Source organism: Petaurus breviceps, unplaced genomic scaffold (assembly GCF_028583685.1).
Source record: "Petaurus breviceps papuanus isolate PSGF00001 unplaced genomic scaffold, PetGlider_PUasm1.0 90294, whole genome shotgun sequence".
Taxonomy (NCBI): Eukaryota; Metazoa; Chordata; class Mammalia; order Diprotodontia; family Petauridae; genus Petaurus; species Petaurus breviceps.
In genome coordinates this window covers 890,845-907,349 of record NW_027187208.1, presented here as the reverse complement: position 1 = coordinate 907,349, position 16,505 = coordinate 890,845, and the positions used below count along the sequence as shown (strand labels likewise).

General features: G+C 38.9%; 2 protein-coding genes across 4 annotated transcripts in view; both read left to right on the top strand.

Moving 5' to 3' along the window:
- Positions 1-16,505, top strand: part of ILK (integrin linked kinase) — a 491,171-nt gene that overhangs the window by 333,569 nt on the left and 141,097 nt on the right. The gene's annotated exons all lie outside the window — the stretch shown is intronic.
- The window catches only part of DNHD1 (dynein heavy chain domain 1), a 110,570-nt gene that overhangs the window by 25,756 nt on the left and 68,309 nt on the right, over positions 1-16,505 (top strand). Inside the window, exon 2 of the mRNA XM_069107858.1 lies at positions 8,937-9,093. The gene's annotated coding sequence lies outside the window, so the exon portion shown is untranslated. The remainder of the gene's footprint in view (positions 1-8,936; positions 9,094-16,505) is intronic.

Genomic DNA, 16,505 nt, shown 5'->3' with positions numbered 1-16,505 from the left:
AATACAGGCTAGTTTTGCTTCTAGAAGGTTAGAAGCAGAGCTCCCAAAGTGGGCGATACTGCCCCCTGGGGTCCCTGGAAAGATCCAGGGGGTGGTGGTAGTCTTGAGTGATGTAAATTTTTTAGAAAACCACTAAAGAGTTAGTAGATTTCCAGGGGGGTGCTGAGTTATTATTATTTTTTTTTTGAAAAGGGGCAGTAGGCCAAATAAGTTTGGGAGCCTCTGGGATGCCTTCCCATTCTCCAGGTTATCAGGAGAAAGTGAATAGCTAGTTAAGAAGATGGTATCTGAAAAATGATTTTAGTTCAAAAGAAACATGAGACGCGCAAATTTAGAGACATCTCTACTCCAAATGTTCATATGGAATATTTGTGCCTGACCTGTGGTAGAACCTTCTGAGCTCTTATTGTTCTGATCAATCACATTTGAATACTTTGTTCCTTGACCCCAACATAGTGATGTCATTTTGGTCCTCTTTGAGCACAAAGGACAACAATCAACCAACCAACCATCTGAAGATAAAACTTAGATTTTGAACTACAGCATCAATTATAGGTTCTATACCATAGATGAAGTGCATCTAATGAGAGATTGTAACTGTTTATTTGTCGGAACTCTTAAAAATCTGATCCAAAGGACTTTACATTGAAAAGAGAAGCTGTAGAGGAAGAAGAAAATCAGTAGAGACACTTCATAATTTATAGGATATGAAATCCAAGACCAGAACCAGAAATAAAATCAGTGGTCTTAGTTATTTTTGCAAAAAATCACAAAATATACATAACAAACAAGATGACCTACAGAATAGAAGGAGATAAATTCTCCTTCATAGGTATTAATGAAACTTGTCTGCATGGTGCAGGCTGGTCTCCTTCAAGGAAAAATAGGTGAAGGGCCTTGAGGGAATGATGTTTCCTCTTCTAGGTTATTAGAGACAATGAAGTGATCCTTAAAATATAAGAAGATAGACTTCAATGTGAAAAAGAAAGAGGTTAAAAAAGAATATGAAGAGGTAGAGGGAAATTGTGACTTGTGTTAGAAGGTTGGTGGCAGGAAGAATGTCCCATAGAGTTCAAGAAGAATGCTTGGAGCTAACATGCAAACTTGAGGCTCTTCCTGAAGAGAGAAGGGAAGTTGGTGGTTTGAGAGAAAGCAATTGCTTGTCCTGCAAGGAATGAAGTAGGTTGATACTAGGTTTATCAGGTGAAAGCTTATCCAGTAAAGGTCATTGTAGGAAGAGAAAAACAATGGAAATCAGTGAATCTTTGCTGTGAGAATTGAGACGGCCATTTAGCAACCTGATCAAAATATAGAGGTTTCCTTTTTTCCAAATCACGTATCCAAGATAGGACAGAGAACCCTGTCATGATTTGTCTAAACAGATAGCTACTACCCACTTCTGGTGATTCATGTAGGCAGAAATGATACTGTCAGAAGGAACCCAAATTACAAAATCTTGGGCAAGAAACAGAAGACTATAGGAGTACAAGTAGTGTTTTCATTACTCCTTCCCACTGAAGACAAATGATATAGAAGAGAAAAAGAAATTTGATAAATGAAAGTTAAGATTATGATAGATGGATATGGGCTGTAGATTTCTAGAACAAAATATAGGAATATATTAGCTTAAATAGCTTAAAATATAGGAATGAGAGACTCATAGAGGGATTGAATTTACCTCACAAAGATTGCTAAGCACATATCTGCCTGATAGTTTACAAATCTAATGAAGGGAGCTTTAAACTGAAGAGAAAGAAGGAGGGAGAAAACCATCAAACTACATACCTACATAACTACCTACAGAGTAGTTAACAGTGTAGGAAGAATAATAACAATTGTGATGCTCAGAAGATTTGAGACAAAATCCAAGAAAGGAGCCACTAATCAAAATCCATATAGCCCAGTAGGTAGAGTGTTGGACCAGGAATCAGGATTTCAAAAACTGCCTTAGACACTTACCAGCTATGTGACCCTGGGCAAGTCACTTAACCTTTCTCAGCTTCATTTTTCTCATTCATTAAGGAGGTATAATAATAGCACTTACCTTTCAGGGTTGTTGTGAAGATCAAATGAGATAATATGTAACATAAAGGTCTTTGTGAACCTTAAAGTGCTGTAGTAAATGCTAGCTATATAGTTTTGTAGCTGAATAGCTAGCTAAGTGCTGCTGTGCTAGTGACTTAATCTTTCAGTTCCCTGAAGCAACTGTCTAAGATGATTAATTGTGGAGAATTGCCAATGTACATTGGTAGAGGGAGTTTCCATACTGGAAATTCCCTATAAAAATCAACTCACAGGTTCATACAAAAAAGGTAATAGTTGCCAAAATTTCAGATCTGGAAGGGACCTCCCCAAGTCATCTAGTACAACCTGAACATGAAGAGGACTTTACAATATCTACAAGTGGTTTTTTATTTGAAGCCCTCTGAAATGGGGCAGCCAGTTACCTCCAAAGGCAACCCATTCTACCCTTGGAGAACTCTGCTAATTAGGAAGTATTTACTTATATTGAATCTAAATCTGCTGCTTTACAATCTCCACTATTGTTCCTAGTTACTAGACATTAGGGGACCTGGGTCCTATGCTGATCCCCGTGGAGTGATATCAGTCCTTTTGGAACTGTGATAACAGAGCTCTAGCAAATGAGTCCATGTGGCACTGCCTGAACCCCTATTGCTCTCCCAATTGGAAAAGAGAGTGCTCAGGAAGAAGCCAAAGAACCCAGGATCTGTATACGAGCCTAATTAATTGCAAGTAGGAAGTGTATAAGAGTATATTGGGAGTGGTGGTGTAAGGGTTATGGGATTTAAAGATCTTCCATGCCCCATTGGACTTGCTGACGTAGCAGGAAGGGGCGGAGCAAGAGGAAGCGGAAGCCAAGCTAGTGTTCCTGCGGTGGCTGGCAGTGGTGGCAACGGCGGCAGCAGCAGCAGAGGCAGCGGCAGCGCAAAGCCCTTTTTGAGTTAGCCAGAATTTCTGCTAAGGACTCCTGCTGAGGACTGCCAGGGTCTGGAGCTGCTGGGAACGCGCTTCCCGGACGCTGGGTGGGTGGTTGCTGTGAGTGGGGAGAGGAGGACCTTTAGGCCTGAGGTAGCCTGTTCTGTTTTAAAGGCTTGAAAATGTGGGTGCTTTCTACTTTATCTACCTGTGCCAATGTCATAACTACTCTGATGGCTTTTACTTTCTGGTTTTGGGACTCAGTCTTTTGGTATCTTAATAAATTTTCTAGTTTATTCCCCCATATGGCAAGCATGAGGTATTTTGTGATGGATAATTATATCAGCATATCTGTAATCTCCATAGGCATTGTGAATATGGCATTGCTGATACAGGTGGTGGTAGTGTTGGTAGTGATAGTGAGCCCATGTTATCCTCTTCCATATCTACCAAGTCTTTTTTTTCCAATCTAAATATTAATTCCTTCATATGATCCTTTTATGATCTTTTGTTTGCTTTAATTTTTAATTTTCAGTTAAAAATTCATTTCCTCCCTTGACTTCTATCCTTGCTCATTGAGAAGGAAAGATTATAATATGAAGTCATTATACATATACATACATATGCAAAACACATTTCCACATTAGCCATATTAAAAAAAAAAACAGAGAAAAAGATATGCCTCAATCTGCACTCTTGAGTCCATTAGTTCTCTACTGGAGGTAGATAACTTATTTTTTTTTATCATGAGTCATCTTAACAATTGCAATTGGCCAAACATAGAATGGGTGGCCTCAAAAGGACTGTTAGTTCCCTGTCACTTGGAGATACTTAAGTGAAGCCTGGGTGAAGTCAAGAATGTTTCATATAGGATTGATATTTTGGTTAGTAGTTAGTCTGAGGTCCCAGATAGGGTGGGGGTGGAGGATGGGTATCTATGTAGTATGACCTAGTATCAACCTTATATACACACATATATTTATACATATACACATATATATATATATACACATATATATAACCATATGTGAAGTATATGTTTTTATATTGCATTTGAATGTCAATATCTGTGTATGTATATCCAGATTCCTCTTGTACTAAATCTCCCAGAAGACTTGTTCCACCAGCTTCCCCTTGTTGATCTGTATATCAAGGATGAGCATGTCTGATGAGCCCTCTGTCCTGATGAAAAACAGTCAGCGTACCCTGGGCCTGAACTGTCTTCCTTAGTACTTCTAGCCATAAAGATCCTATTATTTTTCTTCTTTCCCCTTCTTTTGCCCTTCCTTTTCCTCCTTCTCTTTCCCAGCATTGTTTTCTACGTTGTATTATACAGATACACATCTCAGTTATTATCATTAACTGCTACTGAAGGAAAAAGGTCTCAGAAGTCAAGCTCTGAATACTCAGCTCAGATCGTCCAGCTAAAGAACCATGTCATTTCTATTTTTCGGAAGAACAGATACCCAAGTCAGATCCACTTCATATATCTCAATTTGGCTACTACTAGGCATTTCAGGTAAGCTTCTAGCTCCCAGGCACTCTGGTTTAGGCCCATATCCTCTAGGAATCCTCTTCCTTTGGCCTTTTCCTTTTTGCTCCCTGCCCTAAATCCTGCCTTCCTCATTCTCTTTCTTTGTCCTTTTCCTACAAATCTCTCGTTATATCCTTATCTGACCTCCTTTCCTTGGCCTGGAATCCTCGTATTAGAAATTATTTTAGAGGTCATTTAGTCCAGCCTCCTTTCTAGTGCTTTGTTAATGTTTATTCTGCTTGTTTGAACAGTTCCATTAACTTATCTCCCAAGGCAGCTTCTTCAATTTTTGAACAGCTCTAATTGTTAATACATTCTTTCTTATATTGAGCTAAAAATTTCCTCTCTGTAACTTTCCATTGATTGGGCTTAATTCTGCCCTGTGACTCCTCCATTCGTATTTTCCTCCACCCCATATTTTCAGACCAACTTTTGCTTTTGTACATCCTTTCTGAACCCTTCCAAGAATCTTATTGCTCTCCTCATCCCTCAGCTAGGAAACCTTCAATCTGTGCCATGGAAGATCCTTAGTTCATATCTCTCCAAGATAATAAGATCTAGAGGAGCAGCATATCACCCTCTTCCTCTGGACTTACTCTGCTTTGTCAATGTCCTTCCTAAAATACAACACTCAGCTGATTGTAATACTCATTTGTCCTGAGCAATGTGAAGTCAAGTAGAACTGTAACACTTCTTGTTTGGTTCTGGATATTATATTCAGCATTAGATTTTTTTTTTGCACTTGTTAAGCTCTGAGAAACCCCAGAACCATTTTGTAGCCATGCCTCTGTCTGACATCATTTACTGATGGAGCTATTTCTTTTTTTAAGCTAAGTGCAGGCCTTTCTATATAACCCTGTTAGGGGAGGTAGGTGGTACAATAGATAGAGAGCTGGGCCTGGAATCAGGAAGAGCTGAATTCAAATCTGGCCTCAGATACTTACTAGCTAAGTGGGCAAATTACTTAATCTCTTAAATTTTCCTTAGCTGTAAAATGAGGATAACGATAGCACCTAGAGTTAATGTGAGGATCAATTGATATAATACTTGTCAAGTACTTAGCACAGTGCCAGGCACATAGCGGACACTTAATGGTTTATTCTCTTCCCCTGTTCCCTTGCCTTCATTATATAGTTAATCATTCTAGGCTCTAGAAATCTATTCCAATCTTGATTCCATAATCTAACCTTTTGCTTCCATCAATGCAACATTCTCAATTTAGTAAACATGTATTCTAAGTGTTAAAATATTTAATAAACATGTGGAATGGAATAGGACCAAGGGTATATGTGCCATGCCACTAGATACCTTCTTCCATGGTGACACCCATCACCACTCTTTGTATATAGTTGTGCTACAGATCTACACAAAGCTACAAATCCACTATCTTCCCATCTTCAGCACTACCTCTTGTTTACAAGAATATTATGAGACACTTTCTCAAGTGCCTTGCTAAAGTTGTTATACTGTCATTTCCCTGATTTATCTACTAGTCAACCCTATGAGGTTAGCTTGCATAGGTTGTTCTTAGTGAATCATTGCTACTTGACTGTGTTTACTACTTCTAAGTACACACAGATCTACTAATTAATAACTTAATTTAAGAATTTACCAGACATCAATAGCTTGTGGTTTACAATGAAGGGGAAACCTTTGGCTTTTTCCAGTTATTTTGGCACCTTTCTTTCTTAATGATTTCTCAGCAGTTACCAGTATGGTTCTGGTATCATATCCTTATGTTATTTGTATGGGCCTGGAGAATAAGATTCATTTAAAGTGATCCTTACTATGATCTTATGTCTCTTGGGCTACATTTTGGTTTTAACTGTTCATTCTTTCCTGTTTGAAGATTATAATGTCTTTCTCCTATTTCTCTTATTCTCCTCCTCTCATTCCCTTTTTTGCCTACTTTCTTCTACACCTTTACCTTTCCTCCTCCTCCTTCTCTGTCCTCTTTTCTTAGGCAATACAACCTAATTATTGGGGTTCAGAGTATGTTTGTGTGTTCATTGGTCAGAACACTCTCTTCCTAGGCCTTATAGCCTGACAGTGGTGCCACAGAACCTGGCAAAACCAGAGCACTACATCTTTTCTCCCTTTGGAGTCCTACATGTGCATCCTGTGGAAGGCAGTGAGTTAATAACACTGGGTGTCTGGCACCGGCATGCCATGCTCTGGCAACAACTCCAAAACATCCCTTTCTTCAAGCATTTTCTTGTGAGGAATGCCTTTACTTGGTAAGAGTGAAGTGGTTTCGAGTACAGAGATGGGGGGAGGTGAGAAAAGGAATGGAAAAGGTGGGTGGTGAGGACATAAGATTGTAAGCATTGCTGCAGGCTAAGGAAGACTTCGATGGTGATAGGGGAGTTGTGGGGTTAAAGTAAGAGTCAAAGAAGGGAGAGGGGTGGGGAGAAAGTTGGAAGAGAATTCTGACTGACCTTTGGTCCACAGCTGGAGGAAGAATGTTAAGTTGCAGGTGCTGAAGAAACGCCAGGATTTCCTGAGGAACTACCTGCTCTTTGCTATACCCCACTTTGGGGTTTGTCTGCTCCACATTAACAGGTGGGATTTTTGACGCTTGTTCTCCGAAACTTTTTTCTCTCTTCTACTCCTCAGTCTTGTACCCTCACTTTCCAAGTGACAAAATGCCATGTTCTCTACTTCTTTTCTCCTGGTTGTAAGTGGTACTCAGATGTTCTGGACAGAGTCTAGCTATGTCCTGATGGACAGGAGGCATGTCTCACTCTTACATCCCTTATCCCAGTCCATTCTCACTTTAGTCCCTCCTCTCTGTGTGTTTCTTTTTCTTAGGGTTTTCTCTACTTTTATAGCCAACTTGGCTAGTAGAACTTGAGGAGACCATGATTGATAGATTTCCTGGCAGGCTCTTATAACTCAGTTCTCTAATGTTTTAGTCCGTTATTTTCTCCCCATTCGGGTACTCAAATTTTACCTTTTCTTTATAGTTGGTTCAATTCTTCTCTCTTGGCTCAGGGCTTACCCAATACATAACATCCTTTCTCATGCACCACATAGCCACTTAACCTGAAATAAATAGATAGTGACTTACTGAGCACAAGGTCTTCAGGAAGGATATATGCAGAGTGGGGGAATTTTTCCTCTTTCCTTTCTCCCTGATTTTCCAACCCCTATTCTTCTGATTTGCTATCCTAGATTTCCTGTTGCCTTTATTCTTCTGTCTCCTTGAGTTTTTACCACAAATCATCTCACATCCTAATCTTCCCATCCCTTGCTGTTATCTCTTTTTCCTCAGCTGGGCTGCTATGATCTCTGGCTCCTTCTATCAGTCCTCTTCCATTTTCCTTTAAGAAGGGTAGGGTAGCCAAGAAGGGTCTGGCCCAACCTAGTGGGCATGTAGCATTTTTGTCTCTCATAAGCAACTGGTCTTAAGAGTGGAAGCCTGGTCTCAGTCCTCAGGTATTCAGGGAAAGGAGTTGGGATAGATCTCTAACCTCAAGATTCTTTTTCTGGGGCCAGAGAATGAGAGAGGGGGTTCCTTCTAAACTAACCAACCGGTAAATCTCTAGTGGATATTACTTTGTGGCCATCCTTGTACTAAGCTCAGCTATAAGGGAGAGGAGAATATGTGGTCATTGTCTTCAGGGAGTTTACTATACCTGTATTATTATCCCAGGGCAAGGATGGTAGTGTCTCATGCTAGCCTAGATAAGGATTTTTTAGCTATAAGTACTGGCACCTCTTTTCTACAGCCCCTGTTCTCCATCCCTCACTTCTTGATCTGTACTGATCTCCTTTCTCTAAGCACTATAAACTTTTTGCTGAAGAGATAGACTTCAATGTTCTGCTATGCCTAGAAAGGCCAATAAAGGTCCAGGTATCATCAGAAAGAACGAAAGAGGCCATGAAATCTAAACAGGAACTGTTCTATCTCTATATGAATTTTGCATCCAGTATTGAAAATTATATAGGTGTGGTCAGCATAGCTCAAGGAATATATAGCAAGATGAAAAGAGCAACTAGAAGGACACCTTGTCTAAGGTGACAGTTCTGGAGTCTAAGAATTTGGAAGGGCATGAAAAGGGTGAACACAAATGTACTTACCAAAACCTTGGTTTTGAATCAGATTACCTCTGAAGTATGAAAGTTATTTTAGGATTCCTTCCCAAAAAACCAAAATAAAACAAAACAAACAATTTACACAGGAAAGAGTCACTGTATAAACCAGATTGCTTGGGAGTTGATTCATTTACCCAGTTGAAGCAAGAAGAAGAAAGATTTTGTAAGTTGTGGCCCTGATTTCTCAGAGGTGGCTACAAATCTAAGAGATAATTAGTCTTAGGAAGGGGTACAGAAATCCTACTAGTACAATTTCATTAGGATATTCAGAGAAGAGATGTGGGAAGGCTGCATATGGTCCCCATCCCTTTGTGTGTCTGGTCAAAAGAAAATTTGATTTTAACTTTCTGTGGATCCTTCTTCCCAGGCTCCTGCAAGAGCTACACTCTGTCTCCTGGCTGCCCCAAGAGGAGAATCGATGCTACACACTTCCAGAGCTGCAGCGGGCCCTGGCCAAGATGAATAGAGGGGCCTTGAGGGTATTGAGACGTTGTCTCCGTCTCTCTACTGCTGTCCTTCAAATGGTAGGTTTTCTAACCCCAGATAGATAACTCAGAAGAATTCATCCTCTGTCCCCCAGGGCTGAAGACACTACTAATAACAATAGCATCTATAGATAGTAGTATAAGTTTTGCAAAGTGCTTTACAAATATCTTATTTTAGCTTCATAATAACCCAGGGAGGTAGGTGCTATTATTATTCCCATTTTACAGATGAGGAAACCTGGCCTTGCTCAGGCCTAGCTTGTTGCCCCTTCCTTCAATACTGCTGTGGCTTGGTCTCTAAGGTGGCTCAGAGCATCAGCATAGCTAAGGAAATAGGTATACAACACAGTTTAATGGGTGAGCAAATAGGCAGTCTGCTGGACAGACATATGGCTAATCATACAGGAGACAACTTTGATGTAGGGCTTATCATGGGCAGGACTTTGACTTGGTGTTAGGAGGAGAAAAGGGAGCTACCAAAAACATCTGGTTCTCCCCAACACACACTCCCCCTTTCCACTACCCCTCCATCCCTTCAGTTACCAGTTCACACAAATGTCATTCCCCTGCCTTCCATCTCTCCTTCCCTTCCCTTGGTCATTCCAAATTCTCATATACTCTTTGATTATGCAGATGTTCTTTAAAAAAGTAATTACGCACTTAACTTTAAGCAGAAACAAAACCAATCAACCATACATATACCATGATTTGAACTTAGAAATTAATTTCTACAGAAAAATCCATAGAAGTCCATTAATTATTTCCCCTCTATCCTGTTCTGTTCTTTTTGTCCATTCATGTCTGTATTTGTGTGTATTTAGCATATCTCAAATGTCTCATAGCCTAAAACAGCATTGCTACTGTGCTTCTTTTTTTAACATTTAATTTTATTTTTTCTAAATTACATGTAAACAAAACTTTAACATTCTTTTTATTTTTATGGTCAAATAGGCAGTTTTTTTTTATTTGTTACATTTTAAGTTCTGAACTGTGTCTCTCCCTCCCTCTCCACCCTGCACTAGAGAAGGCCACCGTTTGACACAGATATAGCTTCTATATTTATATCTATATAGATCTATGTACCAATATCTGTATCCACATATGTAAAACCGCGCTATGCATACTTCTATTTATCAATTCTTTCTCTGGAAGTTGATAATATTTTCTATCATAAATCCTTTGGAATTGTCTATGATCACTGTATTGCTGAGAATAGCTAAGTCATTCCAGTTGGTCATCATATAGTATTACTGTTACTGTTTAAATGGTCTCCTGCTTCTGCTCATTTCACTTTTCATCAGTTCATGTAAGTCTTCCCATATTTTTCTGAAACCATCCTGGTCATCATTTCTTATAGCACAATAGTAATCTATCACGGTTATATATCACAACTTGTTTAGACATTCCCCAAATGATGGGCATCCTTTCAATCTCCATTTCTTTGCCTCCGCAAAAAGAGCTGCTATAAATATTTCTGTATGTATAGATCTTTTTCCTTTCCTAAAAAATTTCTTTGAGATACAGATTTAGTTGTGGTATTGCTGGGTCAGAGGGTATGCACAGTGTTATAGGCCTTTGGATATAGTTCCAAATCATACTTCATAATGGTTGGATCAGTTCACAACTCCAACAACAGTACATTAGTGTACCCATTTTTCTAAATCCCCACCAACATCTGTCATTTTATTTTGTCATATTAGCCAATCTGATAGGTATGAGATGGTACTTCAGAGTTGTTTTAATTTGCATTTCTCTAATCAGTAGTGATTTAGAGCATTTTTTTTCATATGACATATGATAGCTTTGATTTTTTTTCCTTCTGAAAACTGCCATGCATATCCTTTGACCATTTACCAGTTGGGGAATGACTCTAATTCTTACTGATTTGACTCACTATATATTTGAGAAATGAGGCTGTTATTAGACAAACTCGCTGTGAAAATTTTTTTTTCCAATTTCCTGTTTCCTTTCTAATCTTGGCTGTGTTTGTTCTTGTTTGCTCAAAAACTTTTTAATTTGATGTAATCAAAATCTTAAATTTTATGTCTTATAATGCTCTTTATCTCTTGTTTGGTTATAAATTATTCCCTTATCCATAAATCTCACAGGTAGAATATTCTGTGGTCCCCTAATTTACTTATAATATCACCCTTTATGTCTAAATCATGTACCCATTTTTACTTTATCTCCACATGGTGTGTAGTTTATCCTTTGTTCTCAAAGAGGACCATGACATCAGAAAGATGATGCCATGACTTGCAAGTAAATTGGATTTAAGTGAGGCTGTGCAAAGTCACCAGCCTCACTTTCTCCTTCAGAGCCATCTGGGTCCAATGGCCAGATATAGATCAGGACAACTGGAGATGCAGTAATATAGACTATACTTTGTCTTCAGTTCCCACAACCAGTTCACCCTTTTAGGCTGGAATCAGTGTCTTTCATTTTTCAACAACATGCTAACACAAAGTTCTCTGTTTTGTTTTAGATTTTTGATCTCCCAGTGAAATGGTAACTGAACAGATGCTAGTTTAGAAAGCACTATAGAAAGTTAAAGGGAAAAAAAGAAAGTTAAAGGATTCTCAGAGACACAGGCACATGGACAAACAGAAAATGCCAAGGTCTTGGTAATCATGCTCCAGGATCTAGAACTTTGCTGTACTTCACATTGTTCCTGCATCCCCATCAATAAAATAGGGTGAGGTTCAAGAACCATCAAGATTAATGCTTACATAATGCTTCCTGTTATGGATTGTCAACCATTTACCAAAGGTTTAGTCCAAAGAAACAAACAGAATCAGTTTCCCCCTTAACTGAAGATTTGCCTTAAGAACAAACAGAATGGGGTCCACCTTAACTGAAGGTTTGTCCAAAGGATGAACAGAATGGGATTCCCCTTTTACCAAAGGTTTGTTCAAGAACAAACAGGATGGGGTTCACCTTACCAAAGGTTTTTAACAAGGAACAAACAGAATCAGGCTGCATATGTTCTGTAACCTACTTATTTATTCTTATTAAGTGAGAGAATCATGCATGATAGAGACAGAAAATAATTCTGAACTCAGAGGAAGACAAGCTGAAGGAGACCCTTTATACATTTAAAGCAGTCCCAACTCAGAATGCCTGTGCCAGCCAAAATTATATTCTCCATATGTGTTTAACCATAATGTGAGAAAGGAATTTCTTTTTTTTTTTTCTAAGCAATCGGGGTTAAGTAACTTGCTCAAGGTTACATGGCCAGTTATTTCTGGGTGTGGTGCTGAGTATCTGAGCCCGGATTTGATCCAGGTCATCCTGACAGTGGAGCCGGTGCTCTTACTCGCTGAGCCACCTGGCCGCCCCTAAGCAATTGGGGTTAAGTAACTTGCTCAAGGTTACACGGCCAGATGTTTCTGGGTGGGTGCTAAGTGTCTGAGCCCGGGATTCAATCTCCAGGTCATCCCAACACTGGAGCCAGTGCTCTTACTCGCTGTGCTACCTGGCCACCCCAAAAGGAATTTCTTAATGGAATAGGTTGTAATACAATAAGAGAATGTTAAGGTGTCAATTGAAATTATAGATCCAGGATGTCTGTGTTTCTTTTATAATTAACATGACATAAGAAAACATAAGAAAAAAAAACATTCAAGATAGTGTCTGGTTCAAGGTTCCTTGTCTTTGGTAGTCATAAATAGAATAATGCTCCTGATCACCTAAATCTGGCCTTATAGTTGCTGACATAGGAAGGGGCATTTTGGGTTCACTCAGAGAGCAAAGCAAAGCATGTCTGTTATGCCGGAGCACACAAAACATTATGGTAGGTTAACTATTTGCCTCAGTTTCCTCATCTGTAAAATGAGCTGGATAAGGAAATAGCCACTCCAATATCTTTGTCAAGAAAAATCAAAATGGAATCATGAAGAGTTGGTCATGACTGAACAACAAAATTTCTTTTATTCTTCCTTCTCTTTCTTCTTTCAAAATCCTCAGAACAGAACTGGTCCACTCCCAGGACCTCTGACTTTCATCTTTAGGTTTTTCAGTACTCTTTGAGAACATTAAGATTCTAAAGGGACACTTACTTCTTTTTCCTTTATTAGAATGTTAACACTATTTCACCATAGAGCCCCTTGCAATTGTTCAAATAAATTAATCTTTCTAGGTTTCTTTTGACTCTGTGTTTAGATTTCAGAGATCCTACTCAACTCTGTTCTTTTCATCAGAACTGCTTAACAGTCTTCATCCATTAAAGGTCCATTTTTTTTTCTCTTGTAGGAACTTTAAAGGATAAGTTATTCTTGATTGTAAGCCTATAGCTCTTACCTTTTGTAATATTCAATTTCAGGATTACCTCTCATTTATAGTAGAAGCTGTTAGGTTTTGAGTGACCTTAAATGTGGTTCCTTAATTCTCCTTTCTTTTTTTCTTTTTTCATTGTTGTAAAAGTTTTGGCTTATGGTGAGTTTTCACTTTGAGGATTACTTTTAGGAGGTGACCAGGAGATTCTGTTTTCACTTTGCTTTCTAATTCTAATAGATTTGGTATTTTTCACCTGTGTTTTCTTGAAATAAAGAGCTCAGGCTTTTAAAGAAAAATCATACTTTTCAAGGAGACTTATGATGATTCTTAGATTATCTCTCCTTGACCTGTTTTCCAGCTAAATTTTCTTTGGTAGAACATAGCTTATATTTTCTTCTACTTTTTCAGTCTTTTAATTTTGTTATAATATTTTTGTTGTTATCTCATGGAGTCATTCATTTTTCTTTGGTATATTCTAATTTTTAGTGAATCTGTTGTTTGGGCAAAGTTTGCCTCTGTAAGGTGTGTATGTGTGTGTATGTATGTGTGTGTGTTCATCCATCCATCCCATTTAGGTTATATATATCTGCATGAATTGTCTAAATGTGTTTTGTGAAAGGTGTTGATAGATATCTTTGGAATCTTGCCCTCCACTTTCAAAGGGAGAGTATAGACTACAATTCCTATACCTTGAGGAGAGCAGAAGAAGGGCCTTGAACCTGGGTCCTCTGTTCTTTAGTCTCTGAGAAGGGTGCTGGCCTAGAGTGCTATCTGTCTGCTGGGTCCCCTACCTTCAGGCCTTTACCACCTCCTCCTGCCCTGCCCTGCCAATTGCCTGTCTAGGGGTATGATTTTTGTTCAAAACAAAAAACTACTTCCCTTATAACTTTTTTTAATTTTTAAAAATTTATTTATTTACTTTTAGTTTAAAACATTCAGTTCCACAATCCCTTGAGTTTCAAATTTTTTCCCTCTCCCTTCCTACCATGGTGGCATGCAATCAAATATAGGACCTACAAATACCTTCACATTAAACATTAGTCAGGTTGTAAAGAAGGATTATAATCAATGGAGTGAACGATGAGAAAGAGGAAACAAAACAAAACAAAAAAAGAGAGAGAGAGAGCAAGTAGTTTGCTTCAGTCTGTGTTCAGACACTGTAGTTCTTTCTCTGGATGTGGCTATCTCTTTCCATCATGAGTCTTTTGGAGTTGTCTTGCTTCGCTGAGAGGAGCGCAGTCTATCAAAGTTAATTGTCACCCATACGTTGTGTCTGTAATTGTGTACAAATTTCTCCTGGTTCTGCTCTTCTCACTCAACATCAGTTTATATAAGTCTCTCCAGGTTATTATGAAGCCTGTCTGCTCCTCATTTCTTATAGCATAATAGTATTCCATTACATTCGTATACCACAACTTGTTTACCCATTCCCCAATTGATAGGCATCCCCTTGATTTCCAATTCTTTGCCACTGCAAAAAGAGCTGCTATAAATATTTTTGTACATATGGGTCCTTTTCCCACTTCTATGATCTCTTTGGGATACAACCCGAGAAGTGGTATTGCTGGGTAAAAGGGTATGCATTTATTTATAGCCCTTTGGGCATAGTTCCAGATTACTTTCCAGAATGGTTGGGTCAGTTCACAATTCCATCAACAACGCATTAGTGTTCCAATTTTTCCACATCCTCTCCAGAATTTATCATCTTCCTGTTTTGTCATCTTAGTCACTCTGACCAGTGAGATGTGGTACCTCAGAGGTGTTTTGATTTGCATTTCTCTAATCAATAGTGATTTAGAGCATTTTTTTCATATGCTTATAGATATCTTCAATTTCTTCCTCTGAAAACAGCCTGTTCATATCCTTTGACCATTTATCAATTGGGGAGTGACTTCTCATAACTCTCTTGTTTTTTGCTTTTTGGAGGGCAATTGGGGATAAGTGACTTGCCCAAGGTCACAGGCTAGTTTTTGTGTTAAGTGTCTGAGACCGGATTTGAACTCAGGTCCTCCTGACTCCAGGGCTGGTGCCTCTATTCACTGTGCCACCTACCTGCCCCTCCCTCATAACTCTTAAAGAAGGAGGGTTACCTTAAAACATATCCATAGGCCAAATTCCTTCCTACAAAATGCTAGTTACATAAAAGACCATCATAGACAGTTGATACAAGTAAAACCCATTTATCAAAGCTTATGGAAAACAGAATTCAGAAAAGTTATGTAGATTAGAATTAACAGAAAATACATAGAGTGAATGGTCTTTTTAGGTTAGAGTGAGATGAAATTTCAACTCAGTCAAGACAAAGGCCCTGATCTCATCTGAGGGAAAATTATCATGTCCCTAGAAAGGCAAGCTTGAAATCAGGGATATATGAGAAACTTTCTTCCCTATTTGTCTACCATTTCAAGAGTCTATTTCCCTCCATGTATCCAGAATTAGTCCCTAAGAGACTAATTTTTGGAATCTAACATGTCCTTTTGATAAATGTCTCTTCTTTTCAAAGTTCTAGCACCTACTGCATCCTTACACAGACATGTGCCCTGCTGTTAGTATTCTCTCAATCTAGAGTTATACGTGTGCAGCAGCATGAAAATACATCATGCTTGGAAGCCTGATTATACCAATTTCTCTTCTAAGCATTTCATTCTCTATTTTTTTTCCTTCAGAGCTTTTATTTAATTTTTTCCCTCTTAATTTTTTCAAGGTATTCATGTAGTTGCTACTTTGTGTACAAATGGTCTAGGCTTTGGGTTACTTTGGCCTTAGAACTGGGTTGGGCTGTGTAGGTGTTGGGTTTGTGGCTGTGCTGTGCTGTACTGTCTTGCCATCTTCTGTACCAGGTGCATGAAGACACATATTGGATACGGCAGGGCCTGCAAGAACGAGTAGAGAGCTTCTCTGAGTACAGTTCAGCAAAGGGCTCCATGTACCGAAAATGGTTTCGTCAGCAGCAGCTAATGCAGAAGCTGAACCGAGCTGAGCTGTGGTGGCAACTTTTGGGACGCCTTGCTCGCCTTGTTGACTATATGACCTGCCAGAAACTTGTCTCTATTTTGGAGAGTGAGCTGGTCACATTTGTTACTTGTGTCTTACAGGTGAGGGCAAAGCAAAGTAGTATGGGGTAAGTAAAAGTTCAGGAAATTATGGAGAAGACTATCCCAGTGATTTTTCCTGGC